Source organism: Petaurus breviceps, unplaced genomic scaffold (genome assembly GCF_028583685.1).
Source record: "Petaurus breviceps papuanus isolate PSGF00001 unplaced genomic scaffold, PetGlider_PUasm1.0 126, whole genome shotgun sequence".
NCBI classification, from domain to species: Eukaryota; Metazoa; Chordata; class Mammalia; order Diprotodontia; family Petauridae; genus Petaurus; species Petaurus breviceps.
This window is the reverse complement of record NW_027185655.1, coordinates 5,455,154-5,469,735: the sequence shown is the minus strand read 5'-3', so window position 1 is coordinate 5,469,735 and position 14,582 is coordinate 5,455,154. Positions and strand designations below refer to the sequence as shown.

General features: G+C 37.8%; 1 pseudogene; it reads right to left on the bottom strand.

Moving 5' to 3' along the window:
• Positions 1-7,147: 7,147 nt before the first annotated feature.
• Positions 7,148-12,524, bottom strand: LOC138169461 (glucose-6-phosphate isomerase-like; annotated as a pseudogene).
• Positions 12,525-14,582: the final 2,058 nt, after the last annotated feature.

The following is a 14,582-nucleotide window of genomic DNA, read 5'->3' as shown; positions in this document are numbered from 1 at the left end:
AATTTTGAAAAGGGATGGGATCAAAGTAGAGAATAGAACAAGTGGGAGGTGGGATAAGAGGGAGGGAAATATAGTCAGTCTTTTACAATATATCTACTATGTTATTGTTTTGCATTAGCCACATAGGTACAATCTATCCTGAACTGCTTATCTTCCCAGTAAGGGTGGGAGACAAGGGAGGAAGGGAATGAATCTGGAATTCAAAGTTTTAAAATCAAATACTCAAATATATATATGTATGTATACTATTTTACATGTAATTGGGAAATAAGAAATACAGGCACTGGGGCATAGAGATCCACTGGATAAGTCGAAAGGGGTATGGGAGAAAATGTGGGAGAGAGCAGATTGGAGGAGCAAATATCCTTTGGGACTGCTATTTTGGGATGGTGGGTAGGGAGAAAAGGGGGAGAAAATTTGCAACTCAAAATCTGGCAGAAATGAATAATGTAAACGAGAAGTTAATAAAGCATTAAAAAAAAAAAGAAAAGTGTATGATATGGAAAAGGAGCACCAAAAATTAACCAAGGAAAATTATTTGCTAAAAACTAGAATCAACCAAATTGAAACAAAAAACTCTATGAGGAACAAAGAATTAGTTAAACAAAACAACAAGAATGAAAAATTAGAAAAAGAGGTAAAATACCTCAATGGAAAAATAACTGACCTGGAAAACAGATCCAGGAGAGATAATCTGAGAATCATAGGCCTACCAGAAAATCATGATGAAAAAATGAGCCTGGACAACATTCTCCAAGAGATTGTTAAGGAAAACTGCTCTGAGATACTAGAACCTGAGGGTGAAATAGAAATTGAGAGAATCCACCAGACACCTGCTGAAAGAGAACCCAAACTGAAAAGTCCTCTAAATGTTGTGGCCAAACTCCAGAACTACCAGATAAAAGAGAAAATACTTCAAGTGGCCAGAAAGAAACATTTCAAATATCGAGGGTCCACAGTGAGGATCACACAGGTTTTGGGAGCTTCTACACTGAAAGATTGGAGGCAGTGGAATACAATTTTCCAGAAGGCAAAAGAGCTCAAGTTACAACCAAAGATCACATACCCAGCGAAACTAAGCATATTCTTCCAGGCAAAGAGATGGTCATTCAATTATATAACAGAATTCCAGACCTTCCTGATGAAAAAGCCAGAACTCAGTGGAAAATCCAACCTCCAATTATGAGATGCAACAGTGACATAGAAAGGTAAACAAGGAAAACACACACACACACACACACACATCCACACACCCCTCTATTTTATAAGAGCAAACTGGTTATAGACAAGTAGAGGGTATGAGTATAAAATACCCAAAATGACGATTAAAAAAAATCTTATTAAGGGCTACAAAGGGACTGCAATGGAAGAAGAGGAATGAATGAAGTGGAAAAGGGTAAATTATGCCATACAAAAAGGCATAAAAACAGTATAGCAGAGGAAAAGAAGGGAGGGAGATGAGGATCATATGAGCTTTTCCCTCATTGGTTCTGGTCCAAGGAGGGAATAATAACCAGTTAAGCATAGGACTCTATGGAGAAGAAACACAAAAAAGTATCATTTAAGAGGGAAAGAGGGGAGGGAGAAGAGCTTCACATGAGATTTGTTCCTATCACTCTTGGTACGAAGAAGAAATAACATACTTCATTAAGTATAAAAATATCCTACAGGCAGTAGGAGGGGGAAAGGGTTATGAAAGGGGGGCAGTTAGTAGGGAGGGAAGAAGTAAGGGGAAAGGGGAGGAAAAGGGAGGGGGGCTGATAAGGGAATACTGAGGGAGGCGATGGTCAAAAAGAAAACTATTAAGGGGGGAAGGGAAAAGGGGGAAAATATGAGCATTAACAGGTGAGGGAATAGGATGGAAGGAAAGAAACAGATAACAATCATAACTGTAAATGTGAATGGAATGAACTCTTCCATAAAATGGAGATGGATAGCAGAATGGATTAGAAATCATAATCCTACAATATTCTGTTCACAAGAAACACATCTGAAACAGAGGGATACACACAGGGTAAAGGTAAAAGGCTGGAGTAAAATATATCATACCTCAGCTAAAGTAAAAAAGCAGGGGTAACTATGCTTATCTTAGATAAAGCAAAAGCAAAAACTGACCTAATTAAAAGAGATAAGGAAGGAAACTATATCCTGTTAAAAGGCACCATAGAGAATGAAGCAATATTATTACTTAACCTATATGCACCAAGTGGTGTAGCATCCAAATTCCTAGAGAAGAAGGTAAAGTAATTAGAGGAAGAAATAGATAGCAAAACTATACTAGTGAGAGACCTTAATCTCCCCCTCTCTGAACTTGATAAATCCAACCACAAAATATACAAGAAAGAAGTTAAGGAGGTGAACAGAATTTTAGAGGGGATAGGTATGATAGATCTCCGGAGAAAACTGAATGGGGATAAAAAGGAATATACTTTCTTCTCAGCTGTTCATGGCACATACTCAAAAATTGACCACATTCCAGGGCATAAAATCCTCACAATTCTATGCAGTAAGGCAGAAATATTAAATGCATCCTTCTAAGATCATGATGCAATAAAAATGATATGCAGTAAAGGGCCATGGAAAGACAGACTAAAAACTAATAGGAAATTAAACAATTTAATCCTAAAGAATGAGTGTGTCAAACAAGAAATTATAGAAACAATTAGTAATTTCATTCAAGAGAATGATAATAATGAGACAACATTCCAAACTTTGAGGGATGCATTAAAGGCAGTTCTTAGGGGAAGTTTTATATCCCTGAATGCATATGTGATTAAATTAGAGAAAAGGAAGGTCAACGAATTGGGCATGCAATTGAAAAACCTAGAAAAAGAACAAAGTCAAAATCCTCAATTAAATACTAAATTAGAAATATTGAAAACCAAAGGAGGGATTAATAAAATTGAAATTAAGAAAACTATTGAATTAATAAATAAAACTAAGAGCTGGTTTTATGAAAAAAAAAACAAAAAAATTGATAGACCCTTAGTCAGTATGATAAAAAAGAAGAAAGAAGAAAACCAAATTATGAGTATCAAAAATGAAAAGGGGAAATCTCCCTCCAATGAAGAGGATATCAAAACAATAATTAGTTATTATTTTTCCAATTGTATGCACATAAATTTGACAATCTTAGGGAAATGGATGAATATTTACAAAAATACAAGTTGCCCAGATTAACTGCAGAGGAAGTAAATTACTTAAATAACCCCATCTCAGAAAAAGAAATTGAAGCAATCAGTCAACTCCCTAGGAAAAATTCTCCAGGGCCAGATGGATTCACTAGTGAATTCTATCAAACATTTAAAGAACAATTGATTCCAATACTCTTACAAACTATTTTGGAAAATTAGTGAAGGAGTCCTACCAAATTCTTTTTATGACACAATGTGTACTGATACCTAAATCAGGAAGAGATAAAACAGAGAAATAAAATTATAGACCACTCTCCCTCATGAACATAGATGCAAAAATTCTAAATGAAATACTAGCAAAAAGACAACAGTAACTTATCTCAAGAATAATACACTTTGATCAGGTAAGATTTATTCTAGAAATGTAAGGATGGTTTAATATTAGGAAAACCATAAGTATAATTGATCATATCAATAACAAAACTAGCAGAAACCACATGATCATCTCAATAGATGCAGAAAAGGCTTTTGACAAAATACAACATCCATTCCTATTAAAAACATTAGAAAGTATAGAAATAAATGGAGCCTTCCTTAAAATAATAGGTAGCATCTCTTTAAAGCCATCAGCAAGTATTATATGTAATGAGGAGAAGCTAGAAGCATTTCCCATAAGATCAGGGGTGAAACAAGGAGTCCACTATCACCCCTCGTATTCAATCTGGTACTAGAAATGTTAGTAGTAGCAATTAGAGAAGAAAAAGAAATCAAAGGAATCAAATTAGGCAAAGAAGAGACTAAGCTATCACTCTTTGCAGATGATATGATTATTTTTTCCAATGAATTCAACATCATGAGATAGAAAGAGAAATCCCATTTAAAGCTACTGTAGACATTATAAAATATTTGGGAATCTACCTTCCAAAACAAACCCAGGACTTATATGACCACAACTACAAAGCACTTTTCACACAAATAAAGTCAGATCTAACTAATTGGAAAAATATCAATGGCTTGTGGCTGGGGTAAGATAATATAATAAAAATGACAATTTTACCTAAATTAAATTATATATTTAGTGCCATACCAATTAATTTACCAAAAATTTACTTTATAGAGCTAGAAAAAATAATAACAAAATTCATTTGGAAGAATAAATGGTCCAGAATATCAAGGGAATTAATAAAAAGAAATGCTAGGGAAGGTGGACTAGCTATACCAGATTTCAATCTGTATTATAAAGCAGCAGTCATCAAAACTACTTGGTACTGGCTGAGGAATAGAGGAGTGGATCAATGGAATAGATTAGGCACATGAGATTCAGAAGTCAATGACTATAGTAATCTATTGTTTGATAAACCTAAAACCCTAGTTTTGGGGATAAGAACTCACTATTTGACAAAAACTGCTGGGAAAACTGGAATATAGTATGGCAGAAACTGGGCATAGACCATTATCTAACACCATATACCAAAATCAAGTGTAAATGGGTGCATGATCTAGGTATAAAGGTTAATACTGTAAGCAGTCTCGGAAAACAAGGAATAGTTTACCTGTCAGATTTGTGGAGAGGGAAAGACTTTATGACTAAACAAGAATTAGAGAACATTATAAAATGTAAAATGGATAATTTTGACTACATGAAATTGAAAAGCTTCTGTACAAACAAAGCCAATGTAACCAAGATTAAGAGGGAGGTGGGAAATTGGGAAAGAATCTTTACAAACTATGTCTCTGACAAAGGACTCATTTCTAAAATATACAGAGAATTGAGTCAAATTTATAAGAACAGAAGTCATTCCCCAATTGATAAACGGTCAAAGGATGTGAACAGGCAATTTTCAGAGAAAGAAATTAAAGATATCTATAAGCACATGAAGAAATGCTCTAAATCACTATTGATTAGAGAAATGCAAATCAAAACAATTCTGAGGTACCACATCTCACCAGTCAGATTGGCTAAAATGACGAAACAGGAAAATGACAAATGCTGGCGAGGATGTGGGCAAATTGGAACACTAATGCATTGCTGGTGGAGTTGTGAACTGATCCAGCCTTTCTGGAGAGCAATCTGGAATTATGCCCAAAGGGCTATAAATACTTTCATATCATTTGGCCCAGCAATACCACTCCTAGGGCTATATTCCAAAGAGATCATAGAAGTGGGAAGAAGACCCATATGTACAAAAATGTTCATAGCAGCTCTTTTTGTGGTGGCAAAGTATTGGAAATTAAGGGGGTGCCCATCAATTGGGGAATGGCTGAACAAGTTGTGTTATATGCATGTTATGGAATACTATTGTGCTATAAGAAATGAGAAGATAGACTTCATATTTACCTGGAGAGGCTATACGAACTGATGCTGAGTGAGAAGAGTAGAACCAAGAGAAATTTGTACACAATTACAGACACAATGTATGTGTGATGACCAACTTTGATAGGCTGGACTCTTCTCAGCAATGCAGTGATATAAGTCAATCCCAAAAGACTCATGATGGAGAGAAATGTGTGCATCCAGAGAAAGAACTAGAAAGAACTGAGTTTATATCCAGATGGAAGCAAAATACCTGGTGTTTTTCCTTTTCTTGTTTGGTTTTATGTCCTCTTTACCATTTTTCATTCCATCCGATACAATCCATTTTTATAACCTGACTAATGTATAATGTGAAAGTATTTACAGACCCTATACTTGACTATATGCTGCCATGCCGGGGGGAGGGGGACAAAATGTGAAACTTGAGGAATTGTGGAATTGAATCCTGTAAACTAAAAGTAAACAAACAAATTCATCTAAAAAATTAAAAAATTAAAAAATAAAAAATCCTTGTACTATTGTATAACAAATTCTTGAAAAGTTGAGCAGTTATAAAGAAAATGTCTTTCTCTTTATAACTGAAGGAAAACTTCTTTGTAACCAAAGAAAGAAAAAAAGAAAAGAGACTGTGTGAAGCAAAGAAAGAAATAGAATCAAATAATATTAGATTTTAGTGTAGGGAAATTTGAAATGAAAAACATAAAGATGGCCCTAGGCCAAAATTGCCATTTGTGACCTGTAGGTGTCACAACAACCATGAAAGTTACACTCTTCATTTAGAGAAATGTATGGCTTTGGATTCCCTTTTTGTGTTCTGATTTTGTCAGATTAGATGTTATGAAGAAATATAGACTAAATGGCTCATACATGGTACATGCCCCCATGTAGACAGTATCTTTAAAAGTGGACCAGGGATTGAGATTTCAACTTTAGTCAGTGTCTTTTTGTATTATGACTACTATACATTTTGCTTTCGTTCATCTGCATTCTGCGAACAAACAGAAGAAAATGTACATGGTTTTGTCATTCACAGATGTTTATGAGAAATAAAATTACTAAAAAAACTATAGCAAGATAAACAGATGAACTCAAAAATGGATGCCAGACTTGTCTCTCTTTAAATAGGGCAAAATTGAAGAGAATACAGGTGGTCAGTTCCTCCACATTCCCCACAATGCACCTGCTCCTACCAGCACTCCAGCCATGTATGCAAGTGGCCACAAGGAGTGTGGTTGCATACCTTGCCATTTCCCTTGCATCTCCCTTGCCCTTAGCTTTTGATTCTTCACGCCATGAGACTGGGAAGGGGAAATAGATCTCAGCCACTATCCTTGATGTTGCTGATATTACAAAAGTTTTTTTCTGCCAGTTTTTTGTCTCTTCCATTGCTTCTCTTCACTGCTAGAGAAGAGAGAAAAATTCCCTTCTCTCAGTCTCTTTTCTTTTTTTCTTCCTTTGGGCTTCCCCAAATCCCATCCCTCAAAAAAAATTCCCCACCAAAAATATGTGGGATATTTTTTCTTGGGTCAAGAGATAAGCTAACCTAAAAATCCCATATGGGTCCAGAATACTCCTCTTACCTGCAAATGGAGGCTGAATCTTCATCCTCCACTCCTAAATTTTATTTTTATTTTATTTTTTTTGCTAGCTATATTTATTTTTTTTCACATCAGTACTGAAAATTGTGGAAAGCCTGAACACTTGTATCAGTGCAAAGGAAGGATAGTGTGAATTTGCATGTGACATTGAGGACCAAAATAATTAAAAACTCATCAGAGTGAACTGGCCTCATGTGGTGGGACTTGTTTTCCAGACAAGGAGGAAGGAGCCTGCCTTAAGGGATGACAAGTGGATCTCTTTGTGACAAGGCAGGAAAGAACCAAGTGGTTACTACAACACAAATTAGATCACAATACAATAGACTGGGTCACAGTGGGAACAGACATCTGCTTCATAAATGAGGCCCGGTGCTGCTTTATAAAGCTGATCAGTCCATTGGTGGAGGCATCATAAGAAGTCACAGGTTTATCAGAGTCCAACTCAGACTCAATTTTCTTGGCCAATTGCTTTCTCATTTCCACTCCCCATTAATCATAACTGTTGACATCCCAGACAACAACCTGAACAAAGATCTTGTGCTCATACATGGCAATCAAAGCTCCAAGAATGAAAGTAGTGAGCTTTAGGAAGACAATGGAATTAGTAGGTCGATTTCCCTCAAAGACCTTATGAGGCAACAGCTTCTTCAGGGCATCACCACTCTTGCTCACAGACTCCAGCTCCTTGCATGCCTCCTCTGCTGTCTTTCCTTTCATCAGGACATCAATCTGAGCTAGGAAGTTGGCTAGAAGGCCATTCTGGATTGGACTCTGTGTCTGAACAGGGATGAGAAAGCTGCAAGGGACCATCCAGGTACCCTGGTGAATAAGCTGTGAGAAAGTATGTTGTCAAACCTGATGGGTGGAGCCAACATGGTGGCATACAAACAGGAAAACTCTGTTAGCTCCCCCCATAACCACCTCAAATACCTATAAAGTATGGACTCTAAATAAATTTTAGAGCTACAGAATGCACAAAGTGACAGAGAGAAACAAATCTCCCACTGAAGCAGCCCAGCAGGCAGACAGAAAGAGTTCATAATAGAGGGCTGGGAGCCAAGCCTAGCCCTGCATGAGCCCCCAGTTTTAGCCCCACAGCGGCCCCAACCAGTGACTGCAGCAGACTTTGGAAGAGTCCATGACCAGCAGCAGTGGTGGTTTCCAGAATTATCAAGTCATCAATGCCAAAGAAAAATGAGAGTTCAGTGTAGAACTCTGTTGGAACTGGGGGGGGGGGGATGGATGAGCATATCTGGCCCCTGCCCCCAGAGCTAGAAGTGGCGGAGGTTCAGTGGCCCTGCTGCCACCTCCATGTGGTAGCTTCATAGCTCCTGGCCTGCAGATCATAGGGGGGGCAAGCAAAAATTCAGAGAAAAATCTCTCTTCCTTTAATCTGCCTGGATCTGGATCACGGTCTTGGGTGGTAGTCCTGAGGTGTGTGACCAATAAGCCAGAGTTTGTGAGGGCTGCAGAGATGGTACCCTCCTAATAGCTCTGGCACCTGTGAAAACCCCAGTGATTTCATACAAAGCTTACCCCTCTGGAAGCAGAGTTCTACTGTGTCAAAGAGCTCAAAAGTCAAGTAATTGAGTGGCAATATGAGCAAGCAAAGGAAACAAAGCAAGCACAGCAATTCAACTGTAGATTCCTTTTTTTGGGAAGAAAAAGGACCAAAGCATGAATGGGAGGAAGACAATGAAGTCAGAACTCCTTCACCAAAAGCTTCCAAGAAAATTATGAATTGATTACATGCCATGGAGGAGCTCAAGAAGGATTTTGAAAATCAAGTAAGAGAATTGGAGGAAAAATTTGGAAGAGAAATGAGAATGATGCAAGAAAATCATGAAAAGAGAGTCAACAGTCTGACTGAAGAAAATAACACCTTAAAAAACAGACTAAATCAAATGGCAAATGAGATCCCAAAAGCCAATGAAGAGAAGAATGCCTTAAAAAGCCAAATTTGCCAGATGGAAAAAGAATCTCAAAATCTCACTGAAGAGAATAATTCCTTCAGAATTAGATTGGAGCAAATGGAAGCTAATGACTTCATGAGAAATCAGGATACTATTAAACAGATCCAAACAAATGAAAAAAATAGAAGGCAACGTGAAATATCTCATTGGAAAAACCACTGACCTGGACAATAGATCCAGGAGAGATAATTTTAAAATTATTGGACTACCTGAAAGCCATGATCAACAAAAGAACCGAGAAATCATCCTTCAAGAAATTGTCAAGGAAAATTGCCCTGATGTTTTAGAACCAGAGGGCAAAATAGAAATTGAGAGAATTCACTGATCACCTTTTGAAAAGATCCCCAAAAGAAAACTCCTAGGAATATTATAGCCAGGTTCCAGAGTTCCCAGATCAAGGAGAAAATATTATAAGCAGCAAAGAAGAAACAATTTTAATATTGTGGAAACACAATCAGGATAACACAAGATCTATAGCTTCTAAATTGAGGGATCTAAGGGCTTGGGATATGATATTATGGAGGTCAAAGGCACTAGGATTAAGACTAAGAATCACCTACCCAGCAAAACTGAGTATAATGTTTCTGGGTAAAATATGGTCATTCGATGAAATAGAGGACTTTCAAGCATTGTTGGTGAAAAAAAACAGAGTTGAATAGAAAATTTGACATTAAAATACAAGAAGCAAGAAAAGTATAAGAAGGTAAACAGGGAAAAGAAACCATAAGGACCTTATCAAAGTTGAACTACTTACATGCCTACATGGAAAAACAATCATTGTAACTTATGAAACTTTTCTTAGTATGAGGATAGTTGAAGGGAATATAAAAGTATATATATATATATATGTGTGTGTGTGTGTGTGTGTGTACATACATATGTGTGTCTGTAGGAGAGTATTTGTGCATATAAATATATATGTGTATGTGTACAGGTATACATAGATAGAGGGCACAGTGTCAATTGAATAGGAAGAGATAATATTTAAAAGGTGAAATTGAGAGGTGAGAGAGGAATATCATGGGAAGAGATAGGGAGAGACAGAATGGGTTAAATTATCTCATATAGGAGAGGCAAGGGATAACTGTTACAATGGATGGGGAGAACAGGAAGGCAAAAGGGAATGGGTCAACCTTACTCTCATTGAATTTGGCTTAGGGAGGGAATGACATACACACTAAATTGGCTATCTTACCCTACAGGAAGGTGTAAAGGTTATGGGATTTAAAGATCTTCCATGCCCCGTTGGACTTGCTGACATAGCAGGAAGGGGCGGAGCAAGAGGAAGCAGAAGCCAAACTAGAGTTCCTGCGGTGGCTAGCAGTGGCGGTGACGGCAGCAGCAGCAGCAGAGGCAGCGGCAGTGCGAAGCCCTTTTTGAGTCAGCCATAATTTCTGCTAAGGACTCCTGCTGAGGACTGCCAGGGGCCGGAGCTGCTGGGAGCGCAGTTCCAGGACGCTGGGTGGTTGCTGTGAGTGGGGAGAGGAGGACCTTTGCCTGAGGTAGCCTGTTCTGTTTTAAAGGCTTGAGAATGTGGGTGATTTCTACTTTATCTACCTGTGCCAATTTCATAACTACTCTGATGGCTTTCACTTTCTGGTTTTGGGACTCAGTCTTTTGGTATCTTAATAAATTTTCTAGCTTATTCCCCCATATGGCAAGCATGATGTATTTTGTGATGGATAATTATATCAGCATATGTGTAACCTCCATAGGCATTGTGAATATGGCATTGCTGATACAGAAGGTGGGGGGGAGGGGATAAGAGGGGCGTCATAGAAGGAAGGGAAGATTGTGGGGGGAGGGTAGTTAGAAGCACACACTTTTGAAAAGGGACAGGGTCAAAGTAGAGAATAGAACAAGTGGCAGCAGGATAAGATGGAGGTAAATATAGTCAGTCTTTCACAATATGGAAAATATTTTTCACTATGGAAATGTTTTGCATAACTACATGTGTATAACCTACATTGAATTGCTTATCTTCCCAGGAAGGGTGGGTGAGAGGGAGGAAGGGAAAGAATCTGGAATTCAAAGTTGTAAAATCAAATGTTTAAAACAAATATTATTATTTTACATGCAACTGGGAAATAAGATATACAGGCACTAGGGTATGAAGATCCATGTTGCCCTACCAGAAAGTTGGAGGGGGGATGGGAGAGGATATAGGAGAGAGCAGATTAGGGTAGGGGGTATACAGTGGGATTGCTGTTTTGGGGGTGTTGAGTAGGGGAAAGATGTGGAGAAAATTTGTAACTCAAAATGTTGTGGAAATGAATGATGTAAGGCAAAAATGAACATAAAATTTAATTAAAAAAAAAAGTATCTTGTCCATTGGTCCCTGTCTCTCCCCACACAATGGGGCCTGTACTGTAGTCACCCGGGGCTCCTGACTTGTTGATATATTTCCCATTAGACTCCATGTCACCCTGCTGGAACTAAGCAGCAAAGCACTGTGTATACTGGTCATAGGGCAGCAGGGCCTGAATCTTGCATTCAAAACAGTTAATGTACCAGATGCCTACCATGGCAAGTAGCACAGGGGCATTCTTCTCCAGTGGAGTGGTGAAGAAGTGATTGTCCATCCAGTGAGCCCCCGACAGCAGCTGCTCAAAGTTATTAAAACCAACATTCAGGGAGATGGAGAGACTAGTAGCTGACCACAATGAGTAATGTCCACCAGCCCAATCCCAGAATTTAAACATATTTTGAGTGTCTATTCCAAAATCTCTAATGTTTGGTGCATTGGTAGACAAGGCCACAAAATGCTTTGCCACAGCTGGAGGATCCTTTTGCTGCCTGAAGGAATCACTCCTTGGCTATCTCTGCATTGGCAATGGTCTTCTGGGTGGTGACATCTTGGAGGCAATGATGAAGAGGGAGGTTTCCAGGTTGAGTTCAGCAGGGGACTTAGGAATATGTGTATCATCACTATTGGAGGCAAACCATACACGAGGACCTCCTTTGGAATAGGGCTTCAGGGCTTCTGTCACCATCAGCAGACCCAAGTAAGAAACTCTAATGCCAATGTTGATCACATCTGTAATCGTCTTCCCAGTGTAGCCTTTCGATCTCCCCCACAGACGTGCTGGCAGAATGCCTTCATTTTTTCCAGCACTCTGTTCACCTCTGGTACCACGTCCTCGACATCCACTAGCATGGGCACAGTGTTGGAGCGATTCTGCAGAGCCACTTCAAGGAGAGCCCGGTCCTCGGTGAAATTGATCTTTGTGCCCTCGAACATTTGTTCCCGAACATCTTCCACCACTCCAGACTTAGCCAGCGCAATAAGCATCTTCATCACATCTTCTGTAATGAGGTTCTCGGAATAATCCACAAGGATGTGTCCATTTTTGGTATCAAGATTTAAGCTGAAGCAGTTGAAGCAGTCCTGGTCAGCCGCAAAAAGCCACCTGAGGTTGAGCTCTGACGCATGCTTTCGGTCCCACTGGACTAGCTTCTGGAAATTCAGGTCCTGGCTGAGTGCAGCCATGAGGGGGACACTGCCCAGAAGGATATGGCAAGAAACTGAAAAACTTGATACTGTGTAAATGACCCACTCCTAATTTTTAAGGAGGGTAATTATATACATTATTCTTCCTATGGCTTGTTTCATGAACTTAGGAATTGAGATGAGTTTGTACGCTGGGTGAAACCAAGCAAGTGAATCTTTCAAATACTCAGCTACTCAAATAATGTTAAAATTTCAAGATTTCAAAGATCTATCCCTGTTCAATCAGTTCACAAGTATTTATTTACCACCCACTATGTGCCAGTCATCTAGTCAGCATAGGAGATGCAAAGACAAAAATTAAATAATCCCTAAAGTCAATTGGGGGGGGGGTAGATTCATATATAAATTAATAGGTAAAGAATACATCCAAAATGTATATGAGGTAATTTGGGGAGGAAAGCACTGGGGACTGGGGGGGTGTGGAGCTAGAAAGGCTTCATGTGGCACATGTTGCTTGAACTGAGTCTTGAATGACAGGATGGTGTACAAAAGGCAGAAGGAGTTTCCTAATTGAGAATTTTCTATGCCAGTGATCTGAGTTTTTATTTTTTAAAGCATGAATAAAATCAATGAAGAGATATTTAAAAAGAAGAGATAGAGTAGGAAAAGAACTGTATGAAATATCACTAAAACTCTGATACAGAAAAAAAATATAAGGAATTGACACATATGAATGATTCCAAAAACCATCCTCCAACAGGTAAGTGATTACAGAATACTAATATATTTCACAAGATATGCAGGCTAAAAATAATAATAAAAATAATAGCACATATGTTAACTATTATGTATGTTATATATCATATATATAATTACTCTAAGGTTTTCAAAAGTATTCTACCTATATAATCTCATTTGATCCTTACAACAAATCTATAAAAAAAAAAACAACCCACTAAACTGTGTTAGTCCCATTTTAAAGAGAAGGAAAGAGGTTGGAAGAATGTAAGTGACTTGCGTGAGGTCAAACAGCTACTAAGTGTTAGAGGTAGAATTTGAGCTCAAGTCTTCTTGACTTGACTCCAAGGGTTGTCTTACTGAGCCACCTAGTACATGAAACTATACTCAATAATTAAAACAAATTTTCTGTAAATTTTAAAATGAAGAAATTATCAAATAATTACTAAGAAAAAGAAATTAAAATTGCTCTCATTTTACCTAACTTCATGCAAATTGACAAAGATGAAAAAAGATGACTGCATTCTTTTTGTCTTTGAATCAATGTTGGAGGGGCTAAGGGAATGACAGATACCACGATGCATTGTTTTTAGATTTATGAAGTGTTCCAGTCATCCTGGATTTCAACTGGGGATTAAACAAGAAAAGTGGTTAAAATAGCCCATATCCTTTGACCCAGAAATCCCTCTATTGGTCATATACCCTAAGGAAATTAAATATAGAAAAGGGGTGCAATATATGAAATATTCACAATAGCTCTCCTTGTGGCAGCAAAGAACAGAATGAAGTAGATGCTTATTGGTTGAATCTTAAAGCCTTCTTTAAATCTGCCTGCCCACATTCACTACTCTATTTTTTGAATTACCTATCACATACATCGTCTGCACAAATATAATTTAAGGCTTTCTTTGGTGACACTTTATTATTTAGAGACATTTTAATTGTTTCCTAGATCTAGAATTTCCAAAAAGTCAGTATTCAGTTTGAGTGGAAACTTTATCTTATACATATTTACCATCATCCATAATATCTCTCAAAGTACTAAAAGTATGCTAAAAACATAATGAATACTTGTTGATTCGAGTTGGGAAAGTTAATAGACTTTTAAGGTTCTATAAGATGACTGCTTTTGGGTTAGAGTTATGAGTCCCTTGATCCAAAATATGTACTAGAACATTTCAAAATGGAAAGTAGCAAAATATAAAATAAAAACTGGTAGGAAAGCTTCTTTGAAAATGCTACTGGAAGATCATAAAATATAAATGAGATATTTACTGCAGAGGGTAAAATATTTGCTTTTCCTGCAAAGACGTGAAAATAGGAAGGCATACTCCTTACAATTAGAGGCTCTAAGAACTTTATGCTTATGATTAT